The 27,237-nt window shown below is 52.3% G+C and overlaps 1 long non-coding RNA gene, 58 other non-coding genes and 3 pseudogenes across 59 annotated transcripts; 61 read left to right on the top strand and 1 right to left on the bottom strand.

The window, feature by feature from the left end:
* The first annotated feature begins 204 nt into the window (after nucleotides 1-204).
* Nucleotides 205-320, top strand: LOC124679793. Its single transcript, XR_006995250.1, has one exon. It is a non-coding gene; the product is annotated as a 5S ribosomal RNA (ribosomal RNA).
* Nucleotides 321-1,166: 846 nt separating this feature from the next.
* On the top strand, nucleotides 1,167-1,281 carry LOC124679787. The gene has a single exon (XR_006995246.1). It is a non-coding gene; the product is annotated as a 5S ribosomal RNA (ribosomal RNA).
* Nucleotides 1,282-7,120: 5,839 nt separating this feature from the next.
* LOC124678736 lies at nucleotides 7,121-8,367 on the bottom strand. Its single transcript, XR_006994623.1, has 3 exons — nucleotides 8,186-8,367; nucleotides 7,674-8,096; nucleotides 7,121-7,170 (listed from the first exon to the last, which is right to left on the bottom strand). It is a non-coding gene; the product is annotated as an uncharacterized LOC124678736 (long non-coding RNA).
* An 876-nt stretch (nucleotides 8,368-9,243) lies between these two features.
* On the top strand, nucleotides 9,244-9,362 carry LOC124679794 (annotated as a pseudogene).
* A 189-nt stretch (nucleotides 9,363-9,551) lies between these two features.
* On the top strand, nucleotides 9,552-9,670 carry LOC124679754. Its single transcript, XR_006995217.1, has one exon. It is a non-coding gene; the product is annotated as a 5S ribosomal RNA (ribosomal RNA).
* A 187-nt stretch (nucleotides 9,671-9,857) lies between these two features.
* On the top strand, nucleotides 9,858-9,976 carry LOC124679733. Its single transcript, XR_006995197.1, has one exon. It is a non-coding gene; the product is annotated as a 5S ribosomal RNA (ribosomal RNA).
* Nucleotides 9,977-10,163: 187 nt separating this feature from the next.
* On the top strand, nucleotides 10,164-10,281 carry LOC124679635. The gene has a single exon (XR_006995106.1). It is a non-coding gene; the product is annotated as a 5S ribosomal RNA (ribosomal RNA).
* A 189-nt stretch (nucleotides 10,282-10,470) lies between these two features.
* On the top strand, nucleotides 10,471-10,589 carry LOC124679770. Its single transcript, XR_006995231.1, has one exon. It is a non-coding gene; the product is annotated as a 5S ribosomal RNA (ribosomal RNA).
* Nucleotides 10,590-10,775: 186 nt separating this feature from the next.
* Nucleotides 10,776-10,895, top strand: LOC124679649. The gene has a single exon (XR_006995119.1). It is a non-coding gene; the product is annotated as a 5S ribosomal RNA (ribosomal RNA).
* A 189-nt stretch (nucleotides 10,896-11,084) lies between these two features.
* LOC124679669 lies at nucleotides 11,085-11,202 on the top strand. Its single transcript, XR_006995138.1, has one exon. It is a non-coding gene; the product is annotated as a 5S ribosomal RNA (ribosomal RNA).
* Nucleotides 11,203-11,389: 187 nt separating this feature from the next.
* On the top strand, nucleotides 11,390-11,508 carry LOC124679734. Its single transcript, XR_006995198.1, has one exon. It is a non-coding gene; the product is annotated as a 5S ribosomal RNA (ribosomal RNA).
* A 189-nt stretch (nucleotides 11,509-11,697) lies between these two features.
* LOC124679641 lies at nucleotides 11,698-11,817 on the top strand. The gene has a single exon (XR_006995112.1). It is a non-coding gene; the product is annotated as a 5S ribosomal RNA (ribosomal RNA).
* A 187-nt stretch (nucleotides 11,818-12,004) lies between these two features.
* Nucleotides 12,005-12,121, top strand: LOC124679751. Its single transcript, XR_006995214.1, has one exon. It is a non-coding gene; the product is annotated as a 5S ribosomal RNA (ribosomal RNA).
* Nucleotides 12,122-12,308: 187 nt separating this feature from the next.
* Nucleotides 12,309-12,428, top strand: LOC124679716. Its single transcript, XR_006995181.1, has one exon. It is a non-coding gene; the product is annotated as a 5S ribosomal RNA (ribosomal RNA).
* Nucleotides 12,429-12,617: 189 nt separating this feature from the next.
* Nucleotides 12,618-12,734, top strand: LOC124679781. Its single transcript, XR_006995240.1, has one exon. It is a non-coding gene; the product is annotated as a 5S ribosomal RNA (ribosomal RNA).
* A 189-nt stretch (nucleotides 12,735-12,923) lies between these two features.
* Nucleotides 12,924-13,041, top strand: LOC124679728. Its single transcript, XR_006995192.1, has one exon. It is a non-coding gene; the product is annotated as a 5S ribosomal RNA (ribosomal RNA).
* Nucleotides 13,042-13,229: 188 nt separating this feature from the next.
* Nucleotides 13,230-13,347, top strand: LOC124679763. Its single transcript, XR_006995225.1, has one exon. It is a non-coding gene; the product is annotated as a 5S ribosomal RNA (ribosomal RNA).
* Nucleotides 13,348-13,536: 189 nt separating this feature from the next.
* Nucleotides 13,537-13,655, top strand: LOC124679567. Its single transcript, XR_006995042.1, has one exon. It is a non-coding gene; the product is annotated as a 5S ribosomal RNA (ribosomal RNA).
* A 187-nt stretch (nucleotides 13,656-13,842) lies between these two features.
* On the top strand, nucleotides 13,843-13,961 carry LOC124679703. The gene has a single exon (XR_006995169.1). It is a non-coding gene; the product is annotated as a 5S ribosomal RNA (ribosomal RNA).
* Nucleotides 13,962-14,148: 187 nt separating this feature from the next.
* Nucleotides 14,149-14,266, top strand: LOC124679681. The gene has a single exon (XR_006995149.1). It is a non-coding gene; the product is annotated as a 5S ribosomal RNA (ribosomal RNA).
* Nucleotides 14,267-14,454: 188 nt separating this feature from the next.
* Nucleotides 14,455-14,573, top strand: LOC124679745. Its single transcript, XR_006995208.1, has one exon. It is a non-coding gene; the product is annotated as a 5S ribosomal RNA (ribosomal RNA).
* A 189-nt stretch (nucleotides 14,574-14,762) lies between these two features.
* Nucleotides 14,763-14,881, top strand: LOC124679544. Its single transcript, XR_006995020.1, has one exon. It is a non-coding gene; the product is annotated as a 5S ribosomal RNA (ribosomal RNA).
* A 187-nt stretch (nucleotides 14,882-15,068) lies between these two features.
* On the top strand, nucleotides 15,069-15,187 carry LOC124679823. The gene has a single exon (XR_006995254.1). It is a non-coding gene; the product is annotated as a 5S ribosomal RNA (ribosomal RNA).
* Nucleotides 15,188-15,375: 188 nt separating this feature from the next.
* LOC124679821 lies at nucleotides 15,376-15,494 on the top strand. The gene has a single exon (XR_006995253.1). It is a non-coding gene; the product is annotated as a 5S ribosomal RNA (ribosomal RNA).
* Nucleotides 15,495-15,682: 188 nt separating this feature from the next.
* Nucleotides 15,683-15,801, top strand: LOC124679546. The gene has a single exon (XR_006995022.1). It is a non-coding gene; the product is annotated as a 5S ribosomal RNA (ribosomal RNA).
* Nucleotides 15,802-15,988: 187 nt separating this feature from the next.
* LOC124679698 lies at nucleotides 15,989-16,107 on the top strand. Its single transcript, XR_006995164.1, has one exon. It is a non-coding gene; the product is annotated as a 5S ribosomal RNA (ribosomal RNA).
* A 187-nt stretch (nucleotides 16,108-16,294) lies between these two features.
* Nucleotides 16,295-16,414, top strand: LOC124679672. Its single transcript, XR_006995141.1, has one exon. It is a non-coding gene; the product is annotated as a 5S ribosomal RNA (ribosomal RNA).
* A 188-nt stretch (nucleotides 16,415-16,602) lies between these two features.
* On the top strand, nucleotides 16,603-16,720 carry LOC124679628. The gene has a single exon (XR_006995100.1). It is a non-coding gene; the product is annotated as a 5S ribosomal RNA (ribosomal RNA).
* Nucleotides 16,721-16,909: 189 nt separating this feature from the next.
* Nucleotides 16,910-17,028, top strand: LOC124679582. The gene has a single exon (XR_006995056.1). It is a non-coding gene; the product is annotated as a 5S ribosomal RNA (ribosomal RNA).
* A 188-nt stretch (nucleotides 17,029-17,216) lies between these two features.
* On the top strand, nucleotides 17,217-17,333 carry LOC124679785. The gene has a single exon (XR_006995244.1). It is a non-coding gene; the product is annotated as a 5S ribosomal RNA (ribosomal RNA).
* Nucleotides 17,334-17,521: 188 nt separating this feature from the next.
* On the top strand, nucleotides 17,522-17,640 carry LOC124679585. The gene has a single exon (XR_006995059.1). It is a non-coding gene; the product is annotated as a 5S ribosomal RNA (ribosomal RNA).
* A 188-nt stretch (nucleotides 17,641-17,828) lies between these two features.
* Nucleotides 17,829-17,946, top strand: LOC124679756. The gene has a single exon (XR_006995219.1). It is a non-coding gene; the product is annotated as a 5S ribosomal RNA (ribosomal RNA).
* Nucleotides 17,947-18,134: 188 nt separating this feature from the next.
* Nucleotides 18,135-18,254, top strand: LOC124679696. The gene has a single exon (XR_006995162.1). It is a non-coding gene; the product is annotated as a 5S ribosomal RNA (ribosomal RNA).
* Nucleotides 18,255-18,442: 188 nt separating this feature from the next.
* On the top strand, nucleotides 18,443-18,562 carry LOC124679631. Its single transcript, XR_006995102.1, has one exon. It is a non-coding gene; the product is annotated as a 5S ribosomal RNA (ribosomal RNA).
* Nucleotides 18,563-18,750: 188 nt separating this feature from the next.
* On the top strand, nucleotides 18,751-18,869 carry LOC124679702. The gene has a single exon (XR_006995168.1). It is a non-coding gene; the product is annotated as a 5S ribosomal RNA (ribosomal RNA).
* Nucleotides 18,870-19,056: 187 nt separating this feature from the next.
* Nucleotides 19,057-19,176, top strand: LOC124679692. Its single transcript, XR_006995160.1, has one exon. It is a non-coding gene; the product is annotated as a 5S ribosomal RNA (ribosomal RNA).
* A 189-nt stretch (nucleotides 19,177-19,365) lies between these two features.
* On the top strand, nucleotides 19,366-19,483 carry LOC124679667. The gene has a single exon (XR_006995136.1). It is a non-coding gene; the product is annotated as a 5S ribosomal RNA (ribosomal RNA).
* Nucleotides 19,484-19,670: 187 nt separating this feature from the next.
* Nucleotides 19,671-19,789, top strand: LOC124679746. Its single transcript, XR_006995209.1, has one exon. It is a non-coding gene; the product is annotated as a 5S ribosomal RNA (ribosomal RNA).
* Nucleotides 19,790-19,976: 187 nt separating this feature from the next.
* LOC124679725 lies at nucleotides 19,977-20,095 on the top strand. Its single transcript, XR_006995190.1, has one exon. It is a non-coding gene; the product is annotated as a 5S ribosomal RNA (ribosomal RNA).
* Nucleotides 20,096-20,282: 187 nt separating this feature from the next.
* Nucleotides 20,283-20,400, top strand: LOC124679777. Its single transcript, XR_006995236.1, has one exon. It is a non-coding gene; the product is annotated as a 5S ribosomal RNA (ribosomal RNA).
* A 187-nt stretch (nucleotides 20,401-20,587) lies between these two features.
* Nucleotides 20,588-20,689, top strand: LOC124679817 (annotated as a pseudogene).
* A 186-nt stretch (nucleotides 20,690-20,875) lies between these two features.
* LOC124679651 lies at nucleotides 20,876-20,995 on the top strand. Its single transcript, XR_006995121.1, has one exon. It is a non-coding gene; the product is annotated as a 5S ribosomal RNA (ribosomal RNA).
* A 189-nt stretch (nucleotides 20,996-21,184) lies between these two features.
* LOC124679724 lies at nucleotides 21,185-21,303 on the top strand. The gene has a single exon (XR_006995189.1). It is a non-coding gene; the product is annotated as a 5S ribosomal RNA (ribosomal RNA).
* Nucleotides 21,304-21,490: 187 nt separating this feature from the next.
* Nucleotides 21,491-21,610, top strand: LOC124679663. Its single transcript, XR_006995132.1, has one exon. It is a non-coding gene; the product is annotated as a 5S ribosomal RNA (ribosomal RNA).
* Nucleotides 21,611-21,799: 189 nt separating this feature from the next.
* Nucleotides 21,800-21,918, top strand: LOC124679552. Its single transcript, XR_006995028.1, has one exon. It is a non-coding gene; the product is annotated as a 5S ribosomal RNA (ribosomal RNA).
* Nucleotides 21,919-22,107: 189 nt separating this feature from the next.
* On the top strand, nucleotides 22,108-22,225 carry LOC124679657. Its single transcript, XR_006995127.1, has one exon. It is a non-coding gene; the product is annotated as a 5S ribosomal RNA (ribosomal RNA).
* Nucleotides 22,226-22,413: 188 nt separating this feature from the next.
* LOC124679759 lies at nucleotides 22,414-22,532 on the top strand. The gene has a single exon (XR_006995221.1). It is a non-coding gene; the product is annotated as a 5S ribosomal RNA (ribosomal RNA).
* Nucleotides 22,533-22,719: 187 nt separating this feature from the next.
* LOC124679646 lies at nucleotides 22,720-22,838 on the top strand. Its single transcript, XR_006995116.1, has one exon. It is a non-coding gene; the product is annotated as a 5S ribosomal RNA (ribosomal RNA).
* A 187-nt stretch (nucleotides 22,839-23,025) lies between these two features.
* LOC124679818 lies at nucleotides 23,026-23,127 on the top strand (annotated as a pseudogene).
* A 190-nt stretch (nucleotides 23,128-23,317) lies between these two features.
* Nucleotides 23,318-23,436, top strand: LOC124679543. Its single transcript, XR_006995019.1, has one exon. It is a non-coding gene; the product is annotated as a 5S ribosomal RNA (ribosomal RNA).
* A 189-nt stretch (nucleotides 23,437-23,625) lies between these two features.
* On the top strand, nucleotides 23,626-23,744 carry LOC124679606. Its single transcript, XR_006995078.1, has one exon. It is a non-coding gene; the product is annotated as a 5S ribosomal RNA (ribosomal RNA).
* Nucleotides 23,745-23,931: 187 nt separating this feature from the next.
* Nucleotides 23,932-24,051, top strand: LOC124679686. The gene has a single exon (XR_006995154.1). It is a non-coding gene; the product is annotated as a 5S ribosomal RNA (ribosomal RNA).
* A 188-nt stretch (nucleotides 24,052-24,239) lies between these two features.
* LOC124679542 lies at nucleotides 24,240-24,358 on the top strand. Its single transcript, XR_006995018.1, has one exon. It is a non-coding gene; the product is annotated as a 5S ribosomal RNA (ribosomal RNA).
* Nucleotides 24,359-24,545: 187 nt separating this feature from the next.
* LOC124679676 lies at nucleotides 24,546-24,664 on the top strand. Its single transcript, XR_006995145.1, has one exon. It is a non-coding gene; the product is annotated as a 5S ribosomal RNA (ribosomal RNA).
* A 187-nt stretch (nucleotides 24,665-24,851) lies between these two features.
* Nucleotides 24,852-24,971, top strand: LOC124679650. Its single transcript, XR_006995120.1, has one exon. It is a non-coding gene; the product is annotated as a 5S ribosomal RNA (ribosomal RNA).
* A 187-nt stretch (nucleotides 24,972-25,158) lies between these two features.
* On the top strand, nucleotides 25,159-25,278 carry LOC124679665. Its single transcript, XR_006995134.1, has one exon. It is a non-coding gene; the product is annotated as a 5S ribosomal RNA (ribosomal RNA).
* A 188-nt stretch (nucleotides 25,279-25,466) lies between these two features.
* Nucleotides 25,467-25,585, top strand: LOC124679627. The gene has a single exon (XR_006995099.1). It is a non-coding gene; the product is annotated as a 5S ribosomal RNA (ribosomal RNA).
* Nucleotides 25,586-25,773: 188 nt separating this feature from the next.
* LOC124679789 lies at nucleotides 25,774-25,892 on the top strand. Its single transcript, XR_006995248.1, has one exon. It is a non-coding gene; the product is annotated as a 5S ribosomal RNA (ribosomal RNA).
* Nucleotides 25,893-26,081: 189 nt separating this feature from the next.
* Nucleotides 26,082-26,200, top strand: LOC124679634. The gene has a single exon (XR_006995105.1). It is a non-coding gene; the product is annotated as a 5S ribosomal RNA (ribosomal RNA).
* A 189-nt stretch (nucleotides 26,201-26,389) lies between these two features.
* LOC124679566 lies at nucleotides 26,390-26,508 on the top strand. The gene has a single exon (XR_006995041.1). It is a non-coding gene; the product is annotated as a 5S ribosomal RNA (ribosomal RNA).
* Nucleotides 26,509-26,697: 189 nt separating this feature from the next.
* Nucleotides 26,698-26,815, top strand: LOC124679762. Its single transcript, XR_006995224.1, has one exon. It is a non-coding gene; the product is annotated as a 5S ribosomal RNA (ribosomal RNA).
* A 188-nt stretch (nucleotides 26,816-27,003) lies between these two features.
* Nucleotides 27,004-27,122, top strand: LOC124679565. The gene has a single exon (XR_006995040.1). It is a non-coding gene; the product is annotated as a 5S ribosomal RNA (ribosomal RNA).
* Nucleotides 27,123-27,237: the final 115 nt, after the last annotated feature.

Below are 27,237 nucleotides of genomic sequence, written 5' to 3'. Positions count from 1 at the left end.
ATCCTCGTGTTGCATCCTCCTTTTTGCGTCACGCGGCAACATTCATGGTGAAGTTAGGGCGATATTTTTTTGCGGGCACTCGTGCTCGGCTATAGGTGATGGGAAACGGCGGTGAGGATGGGAAAGCGGGATGTGCGTGGTACAAAATAGGGGAGAGAAGGAGCGGGAGGGGCAAGCATAAGGGAAAATGAGTGCGAACATGTCGGATGCGATCATACCGGCACTAAACACGGATCCCATCGAGAACTCCGAAGTTAGCGTGCTTGGGCGGGAGTAGTACTAGGATGGGTGACCTCTGGGAAGTCCTCGTGTTGCATCCCTCCTTTTGCGTCACGCGGCAACATTCATGGTGAAGTTAGGGCGATATTTTTTGCGGGCACTCGTGCTCGGCTATAGGTGATGGGACGGCGGTGGGGATGGGAAGGCGGGATGTGCATGGTACAAAATAGGGAGAGAAGGAGGGGAGGGGCAAGCATAAGGGAAAATGAGTGCGAGAACATGTCGGGATGCGATCATACGGCTCACTAAGCCGCCACACGAGGATCCCATCGAACTCGCAGTTAAGCGATGCTTAGTCGAGAGTAGTACTAGGGTGGGTGACCTCCTGGGAAGTCTCCTCGTGTTGCATCCACTCAACTACTCGTCATCGCGAGCAACGACTCGCTGGTAGAAGTTAGGGCGATACCTTTGCGGACTCTGCGTGCCGTCGGCTATAGGTGATGCGGAAACGGCGGTGGGGACGGGAAATGGGATGTGGCATGGTGCAAACCTGATGGAGAGAAGGAGCGGGCGGGAGCAGGCGTAAGGCGAAGATGAGTTCGCTGAGAGACACGTCGGATGCGATCATTGCCCTTGGCACTAAAGCATCCGGATCCCCGCCAGACTCCGAGAGTTGAAGGCAGCGCTTTGGGCGAGAGCAGTACTAGGATGGGTGACCTCTCGGGAAGTCCTCGTGTTGCATCCCTCCTTTTTTTTTGCGTCCAGCGACGGCAACATTCATGGTGAAGTTGGGGCGATGACTCTTGCCGGGCACTCGTGCTCGGCTATAGGTGATGGGAAGCTTGAGGCGGTGAGGGATGGGAAAGCGGGATGTGCATGGTACAAAATAGGGAGAGAGAGGAGGCGGGAGGGGCAAGCACTTAGGAAAATGAGTGCGAGAACATGTCGGATGCGATCATACCAGCACTAAAGCACAGGATCCCATCGAACTCCGAGGTTAAGCGTGCTTGGGCGAGTAGTACTAGGATGGGTGACCTCTCGAGAGTCCTCGTGTTGCATCCCTCCTTTTTGCGTCACGCAGCAACATTCATGGTGAAGTTAGGGCGATATTTTTTTGCGGGCACTCGTGCTCGGCTATATGTGACGCCCCGGAACCGGTACCATGAGGATTCCAGCGATCCCGCCGAAATCCGCATGATATCGATTCGATGGACGCCCTCATTTCTGACGTGCGCGAAGAATCACACACGTGATGCCGTAGGAATTAACACGAGCGGTAACATTACAACAAGATTACAATAGAGCCCACAAGATACATATATTACAACAACGACTCCAACGAGTCAAGATACAAATAGATACATACAAAGATCCAAATCATACAAAAGAGCGAATACATCCGAGTACGGACAAGATACAAATTGGACTAAGAGTCCTGAAGATAACCAGTGGCGTCCATAACCCCGCCTGTGCCAAGCCGGAAGGGTAACCTTGCTAACGTCGTCATCTCGTGCTGTCAAAGCTTCGGGCCACCGATTTGCGACAAAAGTGGAGGAGACAAAAAGAAAGGAAGGCGAGGGTAAGTACCATTGGCACGTACTTGCGAGACAAGACCAGCTATGCTCGGTGGGCGGTATAAACTTCACTCCGGCTATATGTGGAGTTTAGCGGCGGCAAAGCTACTATCCAATAGAGACACGCTACAACATCCGTATACTCGGAGAAGATAAGAGAGCGCACAAGGTAACAGTTCTATACTGCGCAAAATAACACAGCACAAGATGCGATCCCCTTCGCAAAGAGGCGACAAAGGCACACACACTTTTTGAAAAAGTTTTTATTAGCTTATTAGCAACGGAAATAAGAAATAAGGTGTAAGTTGTTCTATGATCAAGCTATACAATTCCAAGTCGTCCATAACCGCGGACACGGCTTATCGATAAGATGTACACCTGCCGAGGGTTGCCCAAATGTAACCATACGCATGCTCGAACCCACTTACTACGGTGGAGTCTCACATCAAGACCGTTCCCAATGCAAGAGAAAGTTTAATGGGAGCCACCCAACTAAGCTACCCGTGACGAAGTTCGTCCGTACTCCGATACGGACCCGGAGTTTGCGACATAGTCGAGGGGCACTTACGACCAGGATCACAAGATAAGTCTATCCGCAATATGATGCGATACGAGTAAATAAACACCCGAAGGCAACAAGAAGTAAATCGTGCATCGTGCATATGGGCAAATAAAACCAAGGTTGTGGCTCCCAATAAATAGACTCGAGGGAAAGGTAGTGGGTGATGGGGGTCCCATTCCCCCACGTACGGGTAGACGCTCAATCTCGGCAGGATAACAAGAACTCGGGTCCTAGGGGACATTAGCAAGTCAAAGTTCCGATGCTTTAAAAGGGCTCACGATGCTCTCGCTTACAATTTTAGTTGTTAAGAATAAAGTAAAGTGTGATTATCTCCAACAAATGATATAGCATGTGATAACCTCCCAACAAGATATCCCGAACATTTCGAGATATCAACAAAACCCTAAACTCGCCTACGACTCGCAAGGCGGCAAACAACAAACAATAGGTAGGGCGAGGAGGTGTATCTCGGACATATAGGTAACGGTGGATAGGACACGTGACACAACGAGAATCGCACATAAGGATAGCAACAGATCAAAAGAGCATGTAAAAGTAAAATAGGTGAAGGGGTGGGCTCGCCTGTGAAAAGCTGCAGAAGAACTTGTCGGAGAACTCGTCGTATCTCACAACACCACTTCGCGTTCCTATCCGAGAAGAAGCAAATGCTGGAACAAACAACGTAGGCAAATCTTACTACTACTACGGATAAAGAAGATCCATCATGATCAAGATGATATGCATGACATGGCATAGATGGTGCAATGCAACTTATCCATATTAAACGGGATCGGAACCCGGACAAACAATTATTATGTTCGCGCTATTTTTCTACCGGCAATATTAAATGTTGATTAGCATGGCAATACATGGCATGAGTGAGCTACTTCAAAGTTAAATGGAACCGGACAACATTTATATAGTATCCCACAAATTCCATATGTTACATATTAGGTGATAATGCAAACTACCACGAAATTTTATGATGCATGGTGCAACAGCAAGCATGGATGGCATATTCCTGTTCAGCACATTTTTCTGATCAATTTTCATATAAAACATATTTTATTTCGACATAGGGTTTGAGAGATATGATTTAAACCATTTTGCAAAAGAATGGAGCAAAAATAAAAGAGATGAGGATCTGGGCGTGTTGGGCTAGCTACCTGCCGCGCCTGGCGAGGTGGGCCGGATCTAGTCCGAAGAGATGCGGCCTGGCGTGCTGGGCTGCAAGTTGCACCGGATCAAATTGGCTCAAAGTCCATCAACGGATCTGGGAAACAAAAAGGTTGTGGTTAATCGCTGCACCTGGGATTTGAGCACATGATCTACTGCGTGATGGATCACGAGACAAACCACTGCGCTGCTAATACAGATCGTATTAAGAGGATGGTGCGCGACAACTTAACCAAGTCCAAGCGAAGCTCACGGGCCAGAACAGCCATGACTTGCAGATCATGCACGGGGACGATGGGGAAGGTCGAACCGAGACGAGGCGGCTGGTGTCGGAGCTGCGCCTTAGCGTGACGGACCAGCGAGAGGTAGAAGGATGGCCGGAGATTCGCCGAGACATCGCCGGCGACATGCACCTGCGGAGGAGAACGACGGTCAACGTCGGCGGGAAGCAAACCAGCGGGGGAAGGTGCCGGGGTCCAGGGGACGCGCGATGTTACCGGGAAGATGAAGGCGGGCTCGGTTTGGTCGGAGGAGGACGAGAGCGGCCGGAATTGAAGAATTTGGTCGCCGGAGTTGAAGAAGAAACGGCGAATTTGGAGACGATTATGAGCACCCCGGCTCGATTCCTTTGGGGAGAATATAGAGGACGCCGAGGCGGTTCTGTGGGTGGTCTCGGAGTGGCAAGGGGAGCCCTGGAGCAGCGGCGCCATGGCGAGGACGGTCGTGGCAGCGGGGTTTTCCCCTGTTTTGTTGCTCACAGAGAAGAGGATGGAGGGAGGTAGGTGGCGGCGGCGTAGATGGGAGAGAGGGCTAGGGTTTGGCGCTGGTGGTGGGGATTAAAAGGTGCGGTGTGGTCCTGGTAGCCATGGTGATTGCGACAGCCACATGGCTTCACGCTCTCTCTCGTGAAGAGGATAAAGACGAACAGAAGGGAGTGTCTCCGTCGGTGGTGAACGGGTACGAGGCCAAAAGGGTGTGGGCCTGAGGGAGAAAGGTGGGCTTGGGTTGAAAGAGGAAGTGGCCAGCTCGGGCCAGAGGTGGAGGAGAGAACATGGGCTAGAGGGAGGCAGCCCAAGGGGTTAGAGGGGGTTTTCTTTTAAATCTCTTTCTCTTTTCTTTTCAAAACTGTTTTACAAATTGATTTGAAAACAATCCCAACAAGGATTTGAATTTTGAAAACAAAGCTGGAGAGAGAGAAAGGTTTTAGAGCCACCAAGTTTATAGCAACACAAAATAGTTTAGTGTTAGGGTTTTGTTAAATGAAAAGACAACGGGAGGTTTTATTAGAACCATATGAGAGGAAACAAAACAAAATAATATAGGGTTTATAAAAAAAAATTATTTGATAAAAAAAAACATGGATAATATGATGCATGATGTCATGATGATGCATAAAACAAAAAGAACAAGCAAATCTAGTAGGGGTCCTACCCGGGGCCGTTACAATCGACACCACTAACAAGGAACCTCGCCCCGAGGTTCCACGTCAAGCCAAGGGGGAGTTGGTTAAACTATCGAGTCTTCTTGCACCATGTTGACGATCACCCGACCTCGAGGTGGAACCTTCTTCTGGCGAAGTGTTGATCTTCTCGACACCACTAACAAGAATTCTTGCTCCACGTAGATCGGCGACACCACTAACAAGAAGTCGTTGTTCTGCTGTTGATGACGCGCTTTCGTCGAGATCCCCTGAAGATCGGAACTAAGAGAACTTGGATAAGAGAGAAGACCAAAACTCGCATAGGTAAGATGAGAAAGAATATAGATAAGGAGAAAAACGGAGCTAGTCAGAACTATCCAACGAATTTTTGAAAATCGTTGTGACACTCTACACAACAACGTCCGTTGGCAAGGTTATCCTACGGAGTTGGACTAGTGGGGTACCGTCAGCTCTGGGCTCGATACCAACTTGTGACGCCCGGGAACCGGTACCATGAGGATTCCGATCCTCCGCCGAAATCCGCATGATATCGATTCAGGGACGCCCTCCGACACGACGTGCGCGAAGAATCACACACGTGATGCCAGAGGAATTAACACGAGCGGTAACATTACAACAAGATTACAATAGAGCCCACAAGATACATATATTACAACAACGACTCCAACGAGTCAAGATACAAATAGATACATACAAAGATCCAAATCATACAAAAGAGCGAATACATCCGAGTACGGACAAGATACAAATTGGACTAAGAGTCCTGAAGATAACCAGTGGCGTCCATAACCCCCTGTGCCAAGCCGGAAGGGTAACCTTGCTAACGTCGTCATCTCGTACTGTCAAAGTCGGGCCACCGGTTGCCGACAAAAGGGGAGGAGACAAAAAGAAAGGAAGGCGAGGGTAAGTACCATTGGCACGTACTTGCGAGACAAGACCAGCTATGCTCGCGGTGGGCGGTATAAACTTCACCCGGCTATATGTGGAGTTTAGCGGCGGCAAAGCTACTATCCAATAGAGACACGCTACAACATCCGTATACTCGAGAAGATAAGAGAGCGCACAAGGTAACGAGTTCTATACTCGCAAACATAACACAGCCGATGCGATCCCCCTTCGCAAAGAGGGTGCGGCATGCAAAGGCTCTCACACTTTTTTGAAAAAGTTTTATTAGCAAATTAGTAGCAACAGGAAATGAGAAATAAGGTGTAAGTTGTTCTATGATCGTGCTTTCATACAATTCCAGAGTACGTCCATAACCGCGGACACGGCTTATCGATAAGATCCTTGTACACCCCGCAGGGGCTGGCCCGAATGCAGCCATACGCATGCTCGAGACCCACTTACTACAAATGGCGGAGGTCTCACATCAAGGCCGTTCCCAATGCAAGAGAAAGTTTAATGGGAGCCACCCAACTCAGCTACGCCGTGATCGAAGTTCGGCCGCACTCTGATCTGACGGATCCCGAGGAGGTTTGCGACATAGTCCAGGCCGGAGCTACGACCGGGCACAAGATAAGTCTATCCGCAATATGAGTAACAGGTACGTGAAATAAACACCCGAAGGCAACCTGAAGTAAATCAGTGCATCGTGCATATGGGCAAATAAAACCAGAGGTTGTGGCTCCCAATAAATAGAGTCGAGGAAAGGTAGTGGGTGATGGGGGTCCCATTCCCCCACGTACTGAGTAGAGCGCTCGTTAATCTCGCATCGAGATAACAAGAACTCGGGTCCTAAAGGGGACATTAGCAAGTCAAAGGATCTCAGATGCTTTCGCAAAAGGGGCTCCTGCGTATGCCTCTGCTTACAATTTTAGTTGTTAACAATAAAGCAAAGTGTGATTATCTCCAACAAATGATATAGCATGTGATAACCTCCCCAACAAGATATCCACGGAACATTTGGGAGATATCAACAAAACCCTAAACTACGCCTACGACTCGCAAGGCGGCAAACAACAAACAATAGGTAGGGCGGTGAGGTGTATCTCTTGGACATATAGGTAACGGGTGGATAGGACACGTGACACGACGAGAATCGCACATAAGGATAGCAGCAGATCAAAAGAGCATGTAAAAGTAAAATAGGTGAAGGTGCGTGGGCTCGCTACAGCAGAAAAGCCGCTGAAGAACTTGCCGGAGAACTACGTCGTATCTCACAACACCACTTCGCGTTCCTATCCGAGAAGAAGCAAATGCTGGAACAAACAACGTAGGCAAATCTTACTACTACTACGGATAAAGAAGATCCATCATGATCAAGATGATATGCATGACATGGCATAGATGGTGCAATGCAACTTATCCATATTAAACGGGATCGGAACCCGGACAAACAATTATTATGTTCGCGCTATTTTTCTACCGGCAATATTAAATGTTGATTAGCATGGCAATACATGGCATGAGTGAGCTACTTCAAAGTTAAATGGAACCGGGACAACATTTATATAGTATCCCACAAATTCCATATGTTACATATTAGGTGATACAATGTGCAGACTACCACGAAATTTTATGATGCATGGTGCAACAGCAAGCATGGATGGCATATTCCTGTTCAGCACATTTTTCTGATCAATTTTCATATAAAACATATTTTATTTCGACATAGGGTTTGAGAGATATGATTTAAACCATTTTGCAAAAGAATGGAGCAAAAATAAAAGAGATGAGGATCTGGGCGTGTTGGGCTAGCTACCTGCCGCGCCTGGCGAGGTGGGCCGGATCTAGTCCGAAGAGATGCGGCCTGGCGTGCTGGGCTGCAAGTTGCACCGGATCAAATTGGCTCAAAGTCCATCAACGGATCTGGGAAACAAAAAGGTTGTGGTTAATCGCTGCACCTGGGATTTGAGCACATGATCTACTGCGTGATGGATCACGAGACAAACCACTGCGCTGCTAATACAGATCGTATTAAGAGGATGGTGCGCGACAACTTAACCAAGTCCAAGCGAAGCTCACGGGCCAGAACAGCCATGACTTGCAGATCATGCACGGGGACGATGGGGAAGGTCGAACCGAGACGAGGCGGCTGGTGTCGGAGCTGCGCCTTAGCGTGACGGACCAGCGAGAGGTAGAAGGATGGCCGGAGATTCGCCGAGACATCGCCGGCGACATGCACCTGCGGAGGAGAACGACGGTCAACGTCGGCGGGAAGCAAACCAGCGGGGAGGAAGGTGCCGAAGGGGTCCAGGGGACGCGCGATGTTACCAGGAAGATGAAGGCGGGCTCGGTTTGGTCGGAGGAGGACGAGAGCGGCCGGAATTGAAGAATTTGGTCGCCGGAGTTGAAGAAGAAACGGCGAATTTGGAGACGATTATGAGCACCCCGGCTCGATTCCTTTGGGGAGAATATAGAGGACGCCGAGGCGGTTCTGTGGGTGGTCTCGGAGTGGCAAGGAGCCCCGTGGAGCAGCGGCGCCATGGCGAGGACGGTCGTGGCAGCGGGGTTTTCCTCCGTTTTGTTGCTCACGCGAGAAGAGGATGGAGGGAGGTAGGTGGCGGCGGCGTAGATGGGAGAGAGGGCTAGGGTTTGGCGGCGGTGGTGGGGATTAAAAGGTGCGGTGTGGTCTCGGTAGCCATGGTGATTGCGACAGCCACATGGCTTCACGCTCTCTCGTGAAGAGGATAAAGACGAACAGAAGGGAGTGTCTCCGTCGGTGGTGAACGGGTACGAGGCCAAAAGGGTGTGGGCCTGAGGGAGAAAGGTGGGCTTGGGTTGAAAGAGGAAGTGGCCAGCTCGGGCCAGAGGTGGAGGAGAGAACATGGGCTGGGGAGGCAGCCCAAGGGGTTAGAGGGGGTTTTCTTTTAAATCTCTTTCTCTTTTCTTTTCAAAACTGTTTTACAAATTGATTTGAAAACAATCCCAACAAGGATTTGAATTTTGAAAACAAAGCTGGAGAGAGAGAAAGGTTTTAGAGCCACCAAGTTTATAGCAACACAAAATAGTTTAGTGTTAGGGTTTTGTTAAATGAAAAGACAACGGGAGGTTTTATTAGAACCATATGAGAGGAAACAAAACAAAATAATATAGGGTTTATAAAAAAAAATTATTTGATAAAAAAAAACATGGATAATATGATGCATGATGTCATGATGATGCATAAAACAAAAAGAACAAGCAAATCTATTAGGGGTCCTACCCGGGGCCGTTACACTATAGGTGATGGGAAACGGCGGTGGGGATGGGAAAGCGGGATGTGCATGGTACAAAATAGGGGAGAGAAGGAGCGGGGGCAAGCATAAGGGAAAATGAGTGCAGAATATGTCGGATGCGATCATACCAGCACTAAAGCAACGCGGATCCCACCGTAACTCCAGTTAAGCGTGCTTGGGCGAGAGTAGTACTAGGATGGGTGACCTCCTGGGAAGTCCTCGTGTTGCATCCCTCCTTTTTGCGCCACGCGGCAACATTCATGGTGAAGTTAGGGCGATATTTTTTTGCGGGCACTCGTGCTCGGCTATAGGTGATGGGAAACGGCGGTGGGGATGGGAAAGCGGGATGTGCATGGTACAAAATAGGGGAGAGAAGGAGCGGGAGGGGCAAGCATAAGGGAAAATGAGTGCGAGAACATGTCGGATGCGATCATACCAGCACTAAAGCACCGGATCCCATCGGAACTCCGAGTTAAGCGTGCTTGGGCGAGAGTAGTACTAGGATGGGTGACCTCCTCGGGAAGTCCTCGTGTTGCATCCCTCCTTTTGCGCCACGCGGCAACATTCATGGTGAAGTTAGGGCGATATTTTTTTGCGGGCACTCGTGCTCGGCTATAGGTGATGGGAAACGGCGGTGGGGATGGGAAAGCGGGATGTGCATGGTACAAAATAGGGGAGAGAAGGAGCGGGAGGGGCAAGCATAAGGGAAAATGAGTGCAGAACATGTCGGATGCGATCATACCAGGCACTAAAGCACCGGATCCCATCGGAACTCCGAAGTTAAGCGTGCTTGGGCGAGAGTAGTACTAGGATGGGTGACCTCCGGGAAGTCCTCGTGTTGCATCCCTCCTTTTTGCGTCACGCGGCAACATTCATGGTGAAGTTAGGGCGATATTTTTTTGCGGGCACTCGTGCTCGGCTATAGGTGATGGGAAACGGCGGTGGGGATGGGAAAGCGGGATGTGCATGGTACAAAATAGGGAGAGAAGGAGCGGGAGGGGCAAGCATAAGGGAAAATGAGTGCAGAACATGTCGGATGCGATCATACCAGCACTAAAGCACCGGATCCCATCAGAACTCCGAAGTTAAGCGTGCTTGGGCGAGAGTAGTACTAGGATGGGTGACCTCCGGGAAGTCCTCGTGTTGCATCCCTCCTTTTTGCGTCACGCGGCAACATTCATGGTGAAGTTAGGGCGATATTTTTTTGCGGGCACTCGTGCTCGGCTATAGGTGATGGGAAACGGCGGTGGGGATGGGAAAGCGGGATGTGCATGGTACAAAATAGGGGAGAGAAGGAGCGGGAGGGGCAAGCATAAGGGAAAATGAGTGCGAGAACATGTCGGATGCGATCATACCCGGCACTAAAGCACCGGATCCCATCGTAACTCCGAAGTTAAGCGTGCTTGGGCGAGAGTAGTACTAGGATGGGTGACCTCTGGGAAGTCCTCGTGTTGCATCCCTCCTTTTGGGGTCACGCGGCAACATTCATGGTGAAGTTAGGGCGATATTTTTGCGGGCACTCGTGCTCGGCTATAGGTGATGGGAAACGGCGGTGGGGATGGGAAAGCGGGATGTGCATGGTACAAAATAGGGGAGAGAAGGAGCGGGAGGGGCAAGCATAAGGGAAAATGAGTGCAGAACATGTCGGATGCGATCATACCAGACACTAAAGCACCGGATCCCATCAGAACTCCGAAGTTAAGCGTGCTTGGGCGAGAGTAGTACTAGGATGGGTGACCTCCTGGGAAGTCCTCGTGTTGCATCCCTCCTTTTTGCGTCACGCGGCAACATTCATGGTGAAGTTAGGGCGATATTTTTTTGCGGGCACTCGTGCTCGGCTATAGGTGATGGGAAACGGCGGTGGGGATGGGAAAGCGGGATGTGCATGGTACAAAATAGGGGAGAGAAGGAGCGGGAGGGGCAAGCATAAGGGAAAATGAGTGCGAGAACATGTCGGATGCGATCATACCAGCACTAAAGCACCGGATCCCATCGAACTCCGAAGTTAAGCGTGCTTGGGCGAGAGTAGTACTAGGATGGGTGACCTCTCGGGAAGTCCTCGTGTTGCATCCCTCCTTTTTGCGTCACGCGGCAACATTCATGGTGAAGTTAGGGCGATATTTTTTGCGGGCACTCGTGCTCGGCTATAGGTGATGGGAAACGGCGGTGGGGATGGGAAAGCGGGATGTGCATGGTACAAAATAGGGGAGAGAAGGAGCGGGAGGGGCAAGCATAAGGGAAAATGAGTGCAGAACATGTCGGATGCGATCATACCGAGCACTAAAGCACCGGATCCCATCGGAACTCCGAAGTTAAGCGTGCTTGGGCGAGAGTAGTACTAGGATGGGTGACCTCCGGGAAGTCCTCGTGTTGCATCCCTCCTTTTTGCGTCACGCGGCAACATTCATGGTGAAGTTAGGGCGATATTTTTTTGCGGGCACTCGTGCTCGGCTATAGGTGATGGGAAACGGCGGTGGGGATGGGAAAGCGGGATGTGCATGGTACAAAATAGGGGAGAGAAGGAGCGGGAGGGGCAAGCATAAGGGAAAATGAGTGCGAGAACATGTCGGATGCGATCATACCAAGCACTAAAGCACCGGATCCCATCGGAACTCCGAAGTTAAGCGTGCTTGGGCGAGAGTAGTACTAGGATGGGTGACCTCCTGGGAAGTCCTCGTGTTGCATCCCTCCTTTTTGCGTCACGCGGCAACATTCATGGTGAAGTTAGGGCGATATTTTTTGCGGGCACTCGTGCTCGGCTATAGGTGATGGGAAACGGCGGTGGGGATGGGAAAGCGGGATGTGCATGGTACAAAATAGGGGAGAGAAGGAGCGGGAGGGGCAAGCATAAGGGAAAATGAGTGCAGAACATGTCGGATGCGATCATACCAGCACTAAAGCACCGGATCCCATCGGAACTCCGAGTTAAGCGTGCTTGGGCGAGAGTAGTACTAGGATGGGTGACCTCCGGGAAGTCCTCGTGTTGCATCCCTCCTTTTTGCGTCACGCGGCAACATTCATGGTGAAGTTAGGGCGATATTTTTTGCGGGCACTCGTGCTCGGCTATAGGTGATGGGAAACGGCGGTGGGGATGGGAAAGCGGGATGTGCATGGTACAAAATAGGGGAGAGAAGGAGCGGGAGGGGCAAGCATAAGGGAAAATGAGTGCGGAACATGTCGGATGCGATCATACCGAGCACTAAAGCACCGGATCCCATCATAACTCCGAAGTTAAGCGTGCTTGGGCGAGAGTAGTACTAGGATGGGTGACCTCCTGGGAAGTCCTCGTGTTGCATCCCTCCTTTTTGCGTCACGCGGCAACATTCATGGTGAAGTTAGGGCGATATTTTTTTGCGGGCACTCGTGCTCGGCTATAGGTGATGGGGAAACGGCGGTGGGGATGGGAAAGCGGGATGTGCATGGTACAAAATAGGGGAGAGAAGGAGCGGGAGGGGCAAGCATAAGGGAAAATGAGTGCTGAACATGTCGGATGCGATCATACCAGCACTAAAGCACCGGATCCCATCGTAACTCCGAGTTAAGCGTGCTTGGGCGAGAGTAGTACTAGGATGGGTGACCTCCGGGAAGTCCTCGTGTTGCATCCCTCCTTTTTGCGTCACGCGGCAACATTCATGGTGAAGTTAGGGCGATATTTTTTTGCGGGCACTCGTGCTCGGCTATAGGTGATGGGAAACGGCGGTGGGGATGGGAAAGCGGGATGTGCATGGTACAAAATAGGGGAGAGAAGGAGCGGGAGGGGCAAGCATAAGGGAAAATGAGTGCGAGAACATGTCGGATGCGATCATACCGGCACTAAAGCACCGGATCCCATCAGAACTCCAGGTTAAGCGTGCTTGGGCGAGAGTAGTACTAGGATGGGTGACCTCCTGGGAAGTCCTCGTGTTGCATCCCTCCTTTTTGCGTCACGCGGCAACATTCATGGTGAAGTTAGGGCGATATTTTTTTGCGGGCACTCGTGCTCGGCTATAGGTGATGGGAAACGGCGGTGGGGATGGGAAAGCGGGATGTGCATGGTACAAAATAGGGGAGAGAAGGAGCGGGAGGGGCAAGCATAAGGGAAAATGAGTGCGGAACATGTCGGATGCGATCATACCGAGCACTAAAGCACCGGATCCCATCGAACTCCGAAGTTAAGCGTGCTTGGGCGAGAGTAGTACTAGGATGGGTGACCTCCGGGAAGTCCTCGTGTTGCATCCCTCCTTTTTGCGTCACGCGGCAACATTCATGGTGAAGTTAGGGCGATATTTTTTTGCGGGCACTCGTGCTCGGCTATAGGTGATGGGAAACGGCGGTGGGGATGGGAAAGCGGGATGTGCATGGTACAAAATAGGGGAGAGAAGGAGCGGGAGGGGCAAGCATAAGGGAAAATGAGTGCGAGAACATGTCGGATGCGATCATACCAGCACTAAAGCACCGGATCCCATCGGAACTCCGAAGTTAAGCGTGCTTGGGCGAGAGTAGTACTAGGATGGGTGACCTCCCGGGAAGTCCTCGTGTTGCATCCCTCCTTTTTGCGTCACGCGGCAACATTCATGGTGAAGTTAGGGCGATATTTTTTGCGGGCACTCGTGCTCGGCTATAGGTGATGGGAAACGGCGGTGGGGATGGGAAAGCGGGATGTGCATGGTACAAAATAGGGGAGAGAAGGAGCGGGAGGGGCAAGCATAAGGGAAAATGAGTGCAGAACATGTCGGATGCGATCATACCAGGCACTAAAGCACCGGATCCCATCGAACTCCGAAGTTAAGCGTGCTTGGGCGAGAGTAGTACTAGGATGGGTGACCTCCTGGGAAGTCCTCGTGTTGCATCCCTCCTTTTTGCGTCACGCGGCAACATTCATGGTGAAGTTAGGGCGATATTTTTTGCGGGCACTCGTGCTCGGCTATAGGTGATGGGAAACGGCGGTGGGGATGGGAAAGCGGGATGTGCATGGTACAAAATAGGGGAGAGAAGGAGCGGGAGGGGCAAGCATAAGGGAAAATGAGTGCGGAACATGTCGGATGCGATCATACCAGCACTAAAGCACCGGATCCCATCGGAACTCCGAAGTTAAGCGTGCTTGGGCGAGAGTAGTACTAGGATGGGTGACCTCCGGGAAGTCCTCGTGTTGCATCCCTCCTTTTTGCGTCACGCGGCAACATTCATGGTGAAGTTAGGGCGATATTTTTTTGCGGGCACTCGTGCTCGGCTATAGGTGATGGGAAACGGCGGTGGGGATGGGAAAGCGGGATGTGCATGGTACAAAATAGGGGAGAGAAGGAGCGGGAGGGGCAAGCATAAGGGAAAATGAGTGCAGAACATGTCGGATGCGATCATACCAGGCACTAAAGCACCGGATCCCATCGAACTCCGAGGTTAAGCGTGCTTGGGCGAGAGTAGTACTAGGATGGGTGACCTCTTGGGAAGTCCTCGTGTTGCATCCCTCCTTTTTGCGTCACGCGGCAACATTCATGGTGAAGTTAGGGCGATATTTTTTTGCGGGCACTCGTGCTCGGCTATAGGTGATGGGAAACGGCGGTGGGGATGGGAAAGCGGGATGTGCATGGTACAAAATAGGGGAGAGAAGGAGCGGGAGGGGCAAGCATAAGGGAAAATGAGTGCGAGAACATGTCGGATGCGATCATACCGGCACTAAAGCACCGGATCCCATCGGAACTCCGAAGTTAAGCGTGCTTGGGCGAGAGTAGTACTAGGATGGGTGACCTCCTGGGAAGTCCTCGTGTTGCATCCCTCCTTTTTGCGTCACGCGGCAACATTCATGGTGAAGTTAGGGCGATATTTTTTGCGGGCACTCGTGCTCGGCTATAGGTGATGGGAAACGGCGGTGGGGATGGGAAAGCGGGATGTGCATGGTACAAAATAGGGGAGAGAAGGAGCGGGAGGGGCAAGCATAAGGGAAAATGAGTGAAGAACATGTCGGATGCGATCATACCAGCACTAAAGCACCGGATCCCATCAGAACTCCGAAGTTAAGCGTGCTTGGGCGAGAGTAGTACTAGGATGGGTGACCTCCTGAGAAGTCCTCGTGTTGCATCCCTCCTTTTTGCGTCACGCGGCAACATTCATGGTGAAGTTAGGGCGATATTTTTTTGCGGGCACTCGTGCTCGGCTATAGGTGATGGGAAACGGCGGTGGGGATGGGAAAGCGGGATGTGCATGGTACAAAATAGGGGAGAGAAGGAGCGGGAGGGGCAAGCATAAGGGAAAATGAGTGCAGAACATGTCGGATGCGATCATACCAGCACTAAAGCACCGGATCCCATCAGAACTCCGAAGTTAAGCGTGCTTGGGCGAGAGTAGTACTAGGATGGGTGACCTCTTGGGAAGTCCTCGTGTTGCATCCCTCCTTTTTGCGTCACGCGGCAACATTCATGGTGAAGTTAGGGCGATATTTTTTGCGGGCACTCGTGCTCGGCTATAGGTGATGGGAAACGGCGGTGGGGATGGGAAAGCGGGATGTGCATGGTACAAAATAGGGGAGAGAAGGAGCGGGAGGGGCAAGCATAAGGGAAAATGAGTGCGAGAACATCTCGGATGCGATCATACCCGCACTAAAGCACCGGATCCCATCAGAACTCCGAAGTTAAGCGTGCTTGGGCGAGAGTAGTACTAGGATGGGTGACCTCTTGGGAAGTCCTCGTGTTGCATCCCTCCTTTTGCGTCACGCGGCAACATTCATGGTGAAGTTAGGGCGATATTTTTTTGCGGGCACTCGTGCTCGGCTATAGGTGATGGGAAACGGCGGTGGGGATGGGAAAGCGGGATGTGCATGGTACAAAATAGGGGAGAGAAGGAGCGGGAGGGGCAAGCATAAGGGAAAATGAGTGCGGAACATGTCGGATGCGATCATACCGGCACTAAAGCACCGGATCCCATCGTAACTCCGAAGTTAAGCGTGCTTGGGCGAGAGTAGTACTAGGATGGGTGACCTCCCGGGAAGTCCTCGTGTTGCATCCCTCCTTTTTGCGTCACGCGGCAACATTCATGGTGAAGTTAGGGCGATATTTTTTGCGGGCACTCGTGCTCGGCTATAGGTGATGGGAAACGGCGGTGGGGATGGGAAAGCGGGATGTGCATGGTACAAAATAGGGGAGAGAAGGAGCGGGAGGGGCAAGCATAAGGGAAAATGAGTGCGGAACATGTCGGATGCGATCATACCGAGCACTAAAGCACCGGATCCCATCGGAACTCCGAAGTTAAGCGTGCTTGGGCGAGAGTAGTACTAGGATGGGTGACCTCCCGGGAAGTCCTCGTGTTGCATCCCTCCTTTTTGCGTCACGCGGCAACATTCATGGTGAAGTTAGGGCGATATTTTTTTGCGGGCACTCGTGCTCGGCTATAGGTGATGGGAAACGGCGGTGGGGATGGGAAGCGGGATGTGCATGGTACAAAATAGGGGAGAGAAGGAGCGGGAGGGGCAAGCATAAGGGAAAATGAGTGCGAGAACATGTCGGATGCGATCATACCAGCACTAAAGCACCGGATCCCATCGAACTCCGAAGTTAAGCGTGCTTGGGCGAGAGTAGTACTAGGATGGGTGACCTCTTGGGAAGTCCTCGTGTTGCATCCCTCCTTTTTGCGTCACGCGGCAACATTCATGGTGAAGTTAGGGCGATATTTTTTTGCGGGCACTCGTGCTCGGCTATAGGTGATGGGAAACGGCGGTGGGGATGGGAAAGCGGGATGTGCATGGTACAAAATAGGGGAGAGAAGGAGCGGGAGGGGCAAGCATAAGGGAAAATGAGTGCGAGAACATGTCGGATGCGATCATACCGGCACTAAAGCACCGGATCCCATCGGAACTCCGAAGTTAAGCGTGCTTGGGCGAGAGTAGTACTAGGATGGGTGACCTCACGGGAAGTCCTCGTGTTGCATCCCTCCTTTTTGCGTCACGCGGCAACATTCATGGTGAAGTTAGGGCGATATTTTTTGCGGGCACTCGTGCTCGGCTATAGGTGATGGGAAACGGCGGTGGGGATGGGAAAGCGGGATGTGCATGGTACAAAATAGGGGAGAGAAGGAGCGGGAGGGGCAAGCATAAGGGAAAATGAGTGCGAGAACATGTCGGATGCGATCATACCGAGCACTAAAGCACGGATCCCATCGAACTCCGAAGTTAAGCGTGCTTGGGCGAGAGTAGTACTAGGATGGGTGACCTCCGGGAAGTCCTCGTGTTGCATCCCTCCTTTTTGCGTCACGCGGCAACATTCATGGTGAAGTTAGGGCGATATTTTTTGCGGGCACTCGTGCTCGGCTATAGGTGATGGGAAACGGCGGTGGGGATGGGAAAGCGGGATGTGCATGGTACAAAATAGGGGAGAGAAGGAGCGGGAGGGGGCAAGCATAAGGGAAAATGAGTGCAGAACATGTCGGATGCGATCATACCAGCACTAAAGCACCGGATCCCATCAGAACTCCGAAGTTAAGCGTGCTTGGGCGAGAGTAGTACTAGGATGGGTGACCTCTCAGGAAGTCCTCGTGTTGCATCCCTCCTTTTTGCGTCACGCGGCAACATTCATGGTGAAGTTAGGGCGATATTTTTTGCGGGCACTCGTGCTCGGCTATAGGTGATGGGAAACGGCGGTGGGGATGGGAAAGCGGGATGTGCATGGTACAAAATAGGGGAGAGAAGGAGCGGGAGGGGCAAGCATAAGGGAAAATGAGTGCGAGAACATGTCGGATGCGATCATACCGAGCACTAAAGCACCGGATCCCATCGAACTCCGAAGTTAAGCGTGCTTGGGCGAGAGTAGTACTAGGATGGGTGACCTCTGGGAAGTCCTCGTGTTGCATCCCTCCTTTTTGCGTCACGCGGCAACATTCATGGTGAAGTTAGGGCGATATTTTTTGCGGGCACTCGTGCTCGGCTATAGGTGATGGGAAACGGCGGTGGGGATGGGAAAGCGGGATGTGCATGGTACAAAATAGGGGAGAGAAGGAGCGGGAGGGGCAAGCATAAGGGAAAATGAGTGCGAGAACATGTCGGATGCGATCATACCGAGCACTAAAGCACTGGATCCCATCGGAACTCCGAAGTTAAGCGTGCTTGGGCGAGAGTAGTACTAGGATGGGTGACCTCTTGGGAAGTCCTCGTGTTGCATCCCTCCTTTTTGCGTCACGCGGCAACATTCATGGTGAAGTTAGGGCGATATTTTTTTGCGGGCACTCGTGCTCGGCTATAGGTGATGGGAAACGGCGGTGGGGATGGGAAAGCGGGATGTGCATGGTACAAAATAGGGGAGAGAAGGAGCGGGAGGGGCAAGCATAAGGGAAAATGAGTGCAGAACATGTCGGATGCGATCATACCAGGCACTAAAGCACCGGATCCCATCGGAACTCCGAAGTTAAGCGTGCTTGGGCGAGAGTAGTACTAGGATGGGTGACCTCCTGGGAAGTCCTCGTGTTGCATCCCTCCTTTTTGCGTCACGCGGCAACATTCATGGTGAAGTTAGGGCGATATTTTTTTGCGGGCACTCGTGCTCGGCTATAGGTGATGGGAAACGGCGGTGGGGATGGGAAAGCGGGATGTGCATGGTACAAAATAGGGGAGAGAAGGAGCGGGAGGGGCAAGCATAAGGGAAAATGAGTGCAGAACATGTCGGATGCGATCATACCAGGCACTAAAGCACCGGATCCCATCGAACTCCGAAGTTAAGCGTGCTTGGGCGAGAGTAGTACTAGGATGGGTGACCTCCTGGGAAGTCCTCGTGTTGCATCCCTCCTTTTGCGTCACGCGGCAACATTCATGGTGAAGTTAGGGCGATATTTTTTGCGGGCACTCGTGCTCGGCTATAGGTGATGGGAAACGGCGGTGGGGATGGGAAAGCGGGATGTGCATGGTACAAAATAGGGGAGAGAAGGAGCGGGAGGGGCAAGCATAAGGGAAAATGAGTGCGAGAACATGTCGGATGCGATCATACCAGGCACTAAAGCACCGGATCCCATCGGAACTCCGAAGTTAAGCGTGCTTGGGCGAGAGTAGTACTAGGATGGGTGACCTCAAGGGAAGTCCTCGTGTTGCATCCCTCCTTTTTGCGTCACGCGGCAACATTCATGGTGAAGTTAGGGCGATATTTTTTTGCGGGCACTCGTGCTCGGCTATAGGTGATGGGAAACGGCGGTGGGGATGGGAAAGCGGGATGTGCATGGTACAAAATAGGGGAGAGAAGGAGCGGGAGGGGCAAGCATAAGGGAAAATGAGTGCGAGAACATGTCGGATGCGATCATACCAGCACTAAAGCACCGGATCCCATCGAACTCCGAAGTTAAGCGTGCTTGGGCGAGAGTAGTACTAGGATGGGTGACCTCACGGGAAGTCCTCGTGTTGCATCCCTCCTTTTTGCGTCACGCGGCAACATTCATGGTGAAGTTAGGGCGATATTTTTTGCGGGCACTCGTGCTCGGCTATAGGTGATGGGAAACGGCGGTGGGGATGGGAAAGCGGGATGTGCATGGTACAAAATAGGGGAGAGAAGGAGCGGGAGGGGCAAGCATAAGGGAAAATGAGTGCGGAACATGTCGGATGCGATCATACCAAGCACTAAAGCACCGGATCCCATCGAACTCCGAAGTTAAGCGTGCTTGGGCGAGAGTAGTACTAGGATGGGTGACCTCACAGGAAGTCCTCGTGTTGCATCCCTCCTTTTTGCGTCACGCGGCAACATTCATGGTGAAGTTAGGGCGATATTTTTGCGGGCACTCGTGCTCGGCTATAGGTGATGGGAAACGGCGGTGGGGATGGGAAAGCGGGATGTGCATGGTACAAAATAGGGGAGAGAAGGAGCGGGAGGGGCAAGCATAAGGGAAAATGAGTGCGAGAACATGTCGGATGCGATCATACCAGGCACTAAAGCACCGGATCCCATCGAACTCCGAAGTTAAGCGTGCTTGGGCGAGAGTAGTACTAGGATGGGTGACCTCTCGGGAAGTCCTCGTGTTGCATCCCTCCTTTTGCGTCACGCGGCAACATTCATGGTGAAGTTAGGGCGATATTTTTTTGCGGGCACTCGTGCTCGGCTATAGGTGATGGGAAACGGCGGTGGGGATGGGAAAGCGGGATGTGCATGGTACAAAATAGGGGAGAGAAGGAGCGGGAGGGGCAAGCATAAGGGAAAATGAGTGCAGAACATGTCGGATGCGATCATACCAACACTAAAGCACCGGATCCCATCGGAACTCGAGGTTAAGCGTGCTTGGGCGAGAGTAGTACTAGGATGGGTGACCTCACGGGAAGTCCTCGTGTTGCATCCCTCCTTTTTGCGTCACGCGGCAACATTCATGGTGAAGTTAGGGCGATATTTTTTGCGGGCACTCGTGCTCGGCTATAGGTGATGGGAAACGGCGGTGGGGATGGGAAAGCGGGATGTGCATGGTACAAAATAGGGGAGAGAAGGAGCGGGAGGGGCAAGCATAAGGGAAAATGAGTGCAGAACATGTCGGATGCGATCATACCAGCACTAAAGCACCGGATCCCATCCGTGCTTGGGCGAGAGTAGTACTAGGATGGGTGACCTCCTGGGAAGTCCTCGTGTTGCATCCCTCCTTTTGCGTCACGCGGCAACATTCATGGTGAAGTTAGGGCGATATTTTTTGCGGGCACTCGTGCTCGGCTATAGGTGATGGGAAACGGCGGTGGGGATGGGAAAGCGGGATGTGCATGGTACAAAATAGGGGAGAGAAGGAGCGGGAGGGGCAAGCATAAGGGAAAATGAGTGCAGAACATGTCGGATGCGATCATACCAGCACTAAAGCACCGGATCCCATCAGAACTCCGAAGTTAAGCGTGCTTGGGCGAGAGTAGTACTAGGATGGGTGACCTCCTCGGGAAGTCCTCGTGTTGCATCCCTCCTTTTTGCGTCACGCGGCAACATTCATGGTGAAGTTAGGGCGATATTTTTTTGCGGGCACTCGTGCTCGGCTATAGGTGATGGGAAACGGCGGTGGGGATGGGAAAGCGGGATGTGCATGGTACAAAATAGGGGAGAGAAGGAGCGGGAGGGGCAAGCATAAGGGAAAATGAGTGCGAGAACATGTCGGATGCGATCATACCAGACACTAAAGCACCGGATCCCATCGAACTCCGAAGTTAAGCGTGCTTGGGCGAGAGTAGTACTAGGATGGGTGACCTCCTGGGAAGTCCTCGTGTTGCATCCCTCCTTTTGCGTCACGCGGCAACATTCATGGTGAAGTTAGGGCGATATTTTTTGCGGGCACTCGTGCTCGGCTATAGGTGATGGGAAACGGCGGTGGGGATGGGAAAGCGGGATGTGCATGGTACAAAATAGGGGAGAGAAGGAGCGGGAGGGGCAAGCATAAGGGAAAATGAGTGCGAGAACATGTCGGATGCGATCATACCAGGCACTAAAGCACCGGATCCCATCGGAACTCCGAAGTTAAGCGTGCTTGGGCGAGAGTAGTACTAGGATGGGTGACCTCTTGGGAAGTCCTCGTGTTGCATCCCTCCTTTTTGCGTCACGCGGCAACATTCATGGTGAAGTTAGGGCGATATTTTTTTGCGGGCACTCGTGCTCGGCTATAGGTGATGGGAAACGGCGGTGGGGATGGGAAAGCGGGATGTGCATGGTACAAAATAGGGGAGAGAAGGAGCGGGAGGGGCAAGCATAAGGGAAAATGAGTGCGAGAACATGTCGGATGCGATCATACCAGCACTAAAGCACCGGATCCCATGAGAACTCCGAAGTTAAGCGTGCTTGGGCGAGAGTAGTACTAGGATGGGTGACCTCCTGGGAAGTCCTCGTGTTGCATCCCTCCTTTTTGCGTCACGCGGCAACATTCATGGTGAAGTTAGGGCGATATTTTTTTGCGGGCACTCGTGCTCGGCTATAGGTGATGGGAAACGGCGGTGGGGATGGGAGAAGCGGGATGTGCATGGTACAAAATAGGGGAGAGAAGGAGCGGGAGGGGCAAGCATAAGGGAAAATGAGTGCAGAACATGTCGGATGCGATCATACCAGCACTAAAGCACCGGATCCCATCGAACTCCGAAGTTAAGCGTGCTTGGGCGAGAGTAGTACTAGGATGGGTGACCTCCCGGGAAGTCCTCGTGTTGCATCCCTCCTTTTTGCGTCACGCGGCAACATTCATGGTGAAGTTAGGGCGATATTTTTTGCGGGCACTCGTGCTCGGCTATAGGTGATGGGAAACGGCGGTGGGGATGGGAAAGCGGGATGTGCATGGTACAAAATAGGGGAGAGAAGGAGCGGGAGGGGCAAGCATAAGGGAAAATGAGTGCGAGAACATGTCGGATGCGATCATACCAGACACTAAAGCACCGGATCCCATCGAACTCCGAAGTTAAGCGTGCTTGGGCGAGAGTAGTACTAGGATGGGTGACCTCACAGGAAGTCCTCGTGTTGCATCCCTCCTTTTTGCGTCACGCGGCAACATTCATGGTGAAGTTAGGGCGATATTTTTTGCGGGCACTCGTGCTCGGCTATAGGTGATGGGAAACGGCGGTGGGGATGGGAAAGCGGGATGTGCATGGTACAAAATAGGGGAGAGAAGGAGCGGGAGGGGCAAGCATAAGGGAAAATGAGTGCAGAACATGTCGGATGCGATCATACCAGCACTAAAGCACCGGATCCCATCAGAACTCCGAAGTTAAGCGTGCTTGGGCGAGAGTAGTACTAGGATGGGTGACCTCCTGGGAAGTCCTCGTGTTGCATCCCTCCTTTTGCGCCACGCGGCAACATTCATGGTGAAGTTAGGGCGATATTTTTTTGCGGGCACTCGTGCTCGGCTATAGGTGATGGGAAACGGCGGTGGGGATGGGAAAGCGGGATGTGCATGGTACAAAATAGGGGAGAGAAGGAGCGGGAGGGGCAAGCATAAGGGAAAATGAGTGCAGAACATGTCGGATGCGATCATACCGGCACTAAAGCACCGGATCCCATCCGTGCTTGGGCGAGAGTAGTACTAGGATGGGTGACCTCCTGGGAAGTCCTCGTGTTGCATCCCTCCTTTTTGCGTCACGCGGCAACATTCATGGTGAAGTTAGGGGCGATATTTTTTTGCGGGCACTCGTGCTCGGCTATAGGTGATGGGAAACGGCGGTGGGGATGGGAAAGCGGGATGTGCATGGTACAAAATAGGGGAGAGAAGGAGCGGGAGGGGCAAGCATAAGGGAAAATGAGTGCGAGAACATGTCGGATGCGATCATACCGGCACTAAAGCACCGGATCCCATCGGAACTCCGAAGTTAAGCGTGCTTGGGCGAGAGTAGTACTAGGATGGGTGACCTCCTGGGAAGTCCTCGTGTTGCATCCCTCCTTTTTGCGTCACGCGGCAACATTCATGGTGAAGTTAGGGCGATATTTTTTTGCGGGCACTCGTGCTCGGCTATAGGTGATGGGAAACGGCGGTGGGGATGGGAAAGCGGGATGTGCATGGTACAAAATAGGGGAGAGAAGGAGCGGGAGGGGCAAGCATAAGGGAAAATGAGTGCGAGAACATGTCGGATGCGATCATACCGGCACTAAAGCACCGGATCCCATCGGAACTCCGAAGTTAAGCGTGCTTGGGCGAGAGTAGTACTAGGATGGGTGACCTCCTCGGAAGTCCTCGTGTTGCATCCCTCCTTTTTGCGTCACGCGGCAACATTCATGGTGAAGTTAGGGCGATATTTTTTGCGGGCACTCGTGCTCGGCTATAGGTGATGGGAAACGGCGGTGGGGATGGGAAAGCGGGATGTGCATGGTACAAAATAGGGGAGAGAAGGAGCGGGAGGGGCAAGCATAAGGGAAAATGAGTGCAGAACATGTCGGATGCGATCATACCCAGCACTAAAGCACCGGATCCCATCAGAACTCCGGAGTTAAGCGTGCTTGGGCGAGAGTAGTACTAGGATGGGTGACCTTCTGGGAAGTCCTCGTGTTGCATCCCTCCTTTTTGCGTCACGCGGCAACATTCATGGTGAAGTTAGGGCGATATTTTTTGCGGGCACTCGTGCTCGGCTATAGGTGATGGGAAACGGCGGTGGGGATGGGAAAGCGGGATGTGCATGGTACAAAATAGGGGAGAGAAGGAGCGGGAGGGGCAAGCATAAGGGAAAATGAGTGCGAGAACATGTCGGATGCGATCATACCGGCACTAAAGCACCGGATCCCATCGGAACTCCGAAGTTAAGCGTGCTTGGGCGAGAGTAGTACTAGGATGGGTGACCTCCTGGGAAGTCCTCGTGTTGCATCCCTCCTTTTTGCGTCACGCGGCAACATTCATGGTGAAGTTAGGGCGATATTTTTTGCGGGCACTCGTGCTCGGCTATAGGTGATGGGAAACGGCGGTGGGGATGGGAAAGCGGGATGTGCATGGTACAAAATAGGGGAGAGAAGGAGCGGGAGGGGCAAGCATAAGGGAAAATGAGTGCGGAACATGTCGGATGCGATCATACCAGCACTAAAGCACCGGATCCCATCGGAACTCCGAAGTTAAGCGTGCTTGGGCGAGAGTAGTACTAGGATGGGTGACCTCCGCGGAAGTCCGCGTGTTGCATCCCTCCTTTTTGCGTCACGCGGCAACATTCATGGTGAAGTTAGGGCGATATTTTTTGCGGGCACTCGTGCTCGGCTATAGGTGATGGGAAACGGCGGTGGGGATGGGAAAGCGGGATGTGCATGGTACAAAATAGGGGAGAGAAGGAGCGGGAGGGGCAAGCATAAGGGAAAATGAGTGCAGAACATGTCGGATGCGATCATACCAGCACTAAAGCACCGGATCCCATCAGAACTCCGAAGTTAAGCGTGCTTGGGCGAGAGTAGTACTAGGATGGGTGACCTCCTCGGGAAGTCCTCGTGTTGCATCCCTCCTTTTTGCGTCACGCGGCAACATTCATGGTGAAGTTAGGGCGATATTTTTTGCGGGCACTCGTGCTCGGCTATAGGTGATGGGAAACGGCGGTGGGGATGGGAAAGCGGGATGTGCATGGTACAAAATAGGGGAGAGAAGGAGCGGGAGGGGCAAGCATAAGGGAAAATGAGTGCAGAACATGTCGGATGCGATCATACCAGGCACTAAAGCACCGGATCCCATCAGAACTCCGAAGTTAAGCGTGCTTGGGCGAGAGTAGTACTAGGATGGGTGACCTCCGGGGAAGTCCTCGTGTTGCATCCCTCCTTTTTGCGTCACGCGGCAACATTCATGGTGAAGTTAGGGCGATATTTTTTTGCGGGCACTCGTGCTCGGCTATAGGTGATGGGAAACGGCGGTGGGGATGGGAAAGCGGGATGTGCATGGTACAAAATAGGGGAGAGAAGGAGCGGGAGGGGCAAGCATAAGGGAAAATGAGTGCAGAACATGTCGGATGCGATCATACCGACACTAAAGCACCGGATCCCATCGGAACTCCGAAGTTAAGCGTGCTTGGGCGAGAGTAGTACTAGGATGGGTGACCTCCTGGGAAGTCCTCGTGTTGCATCCCTCCTTTTTGCGTCACGCGGCAACATTCATGGTGAAGTTAGGGCGATATTTTTTTGCGGGCACTCGTGCTCGGCTATAGGTGATGGGAAACGGCGGTGGGGATGGGAAAGCGGGATGTGCATGGTACAAAATAGGGGAGAGAAGGAGCGGGAGGGGCAAGCATAAGGGAAAATGAGTGCAGAACATGTCGGATGCGATCATACCGGCACTAAAGCACCGGATCCCATCAGAACTCCGAAGTTAAGCGTGCTTGGGCGAGAGTAGTACTAGGATGGGTGACCTCCTGGGAAGTCCTCGTGTTGCATCCCTCCTTTTTGCGTCACGCGGCAACATTCATGGTGAAGTTAGGGCGATATTTTTTTGCGGGCACTCGTGCTCGGCTATAGGTGATGGGAAACGGCGGTGGGGATGGGAAAGCGGGATGTGCATGGTACAAAATAGGGGAGAGAAGGAGCGGGAGGGGCAAGCATAAGGGGAAAATGAGTGCAGAACATGTCGGATGCGATCATACCAGCACTAAAGCACCGGATCCCATCAGAACTCCGAAGTTAAGCGTGCTTGGGCGAGAGTAGTACTAGGATGGGTGACCTCCTGGGAAGTCCTCGTGTTGCATCCCTCCTTTTTGCGTCACGCGGCAACATTCATGGTGAAGTTAGGGCGATATTTTTTTGCGGGCACTCGTGCTCGGCTATAGGTGATGGGAAACGGCGGTGGGGATGGGAAAGCGGGATGTGCATGGTACAAAATAGGGGAGAGAAGGAGCGGGAGGGGCAAGCATAAGGGAAAATGAGTGCGAGAACATGTCGGATGCGATCATACCAGCACTAAAGCACCGGATCCCATCGGAACTCCGAAGTTAAGCGTGCTTGGGCGAGAGTAGTACTAGGATGGGTGACCTCCCGGGAAGTCCTCGTGTTGCATCCCTCCTTTTTGCGTCACGCGGCAACATTCATGGTGAAGTTAGGGCGATATTTTTTTGCGGGCACTCGTGCTCGGCTATAGGTGATGGGAAACGGCGGTGGGGATGGGAAAGCGGGATGTGCATGGTACAAAATAGGGGAGAGAAGGAGCGGGAGGGGCAAGCATAAGGGAAAATGAGTGCAAGAACATGTCGGATGCGATCATACCGAGCACTAAAGCACCGGATCCCATCGAACTCCGAAGTTAAGCGTGCTTGGGCGAGAGTAGTACTAGGATGGGTGACCTCCGGGAAGTCCTCGTGTTGCATCCCTCCTTTTTGCGTCACGCGGCAACATTCATGGTGAAGTTAGGGCGATATTTTTTTGCGGGCACTCGTGCTCGGCTATAGGTGATGGGAAACGGCGGTGGGGATGGGAAAGCGGGATGTGCATGGTACAAAATAGGGGAGAGAAGGAGCGGGAGGGGCAAGCATAAGGGAAAATGAGTGCGGAACATGTCGGATGCGATCATACCAGCACTAAAGCACCGGATCCCATCGGAACTCCGAAGTTAAGCGTGCTTGGGCGAGAGTAGTACTAGGATGGGTGACCTCCCGGGAAGTCCTCGTGTTGCATCCCTCCTTTTTGCGTCACGCGGCAACATTCATGGTGAAGTTAGGGCGATATTTTTTTGCGGGCACTCGTGCTCGGCTATAGGTGATGGGAAACGGCGGTGGGGATGGGAAAGCGGGAT

This window comes from Lolium rigidum, chromosome 7, assembly GCF_022539505.1.
Source record: "Lolium rigidum isolate FL_2022 chromosome 7, APGP_CSIRO_Lrig_0.1, whole genome shotgun sequence".
Lineage (NCBI taxonomy): Eukaryota > Viridiplantae > Streptophyta > Magnoliopsida > Poales > Poaceae > Lolium > Lolium rigidum.
Note: the sequence above shows the minus strand (reverse complement) of the source record. Positions and strands in the feature narration are given on the sequence as shown.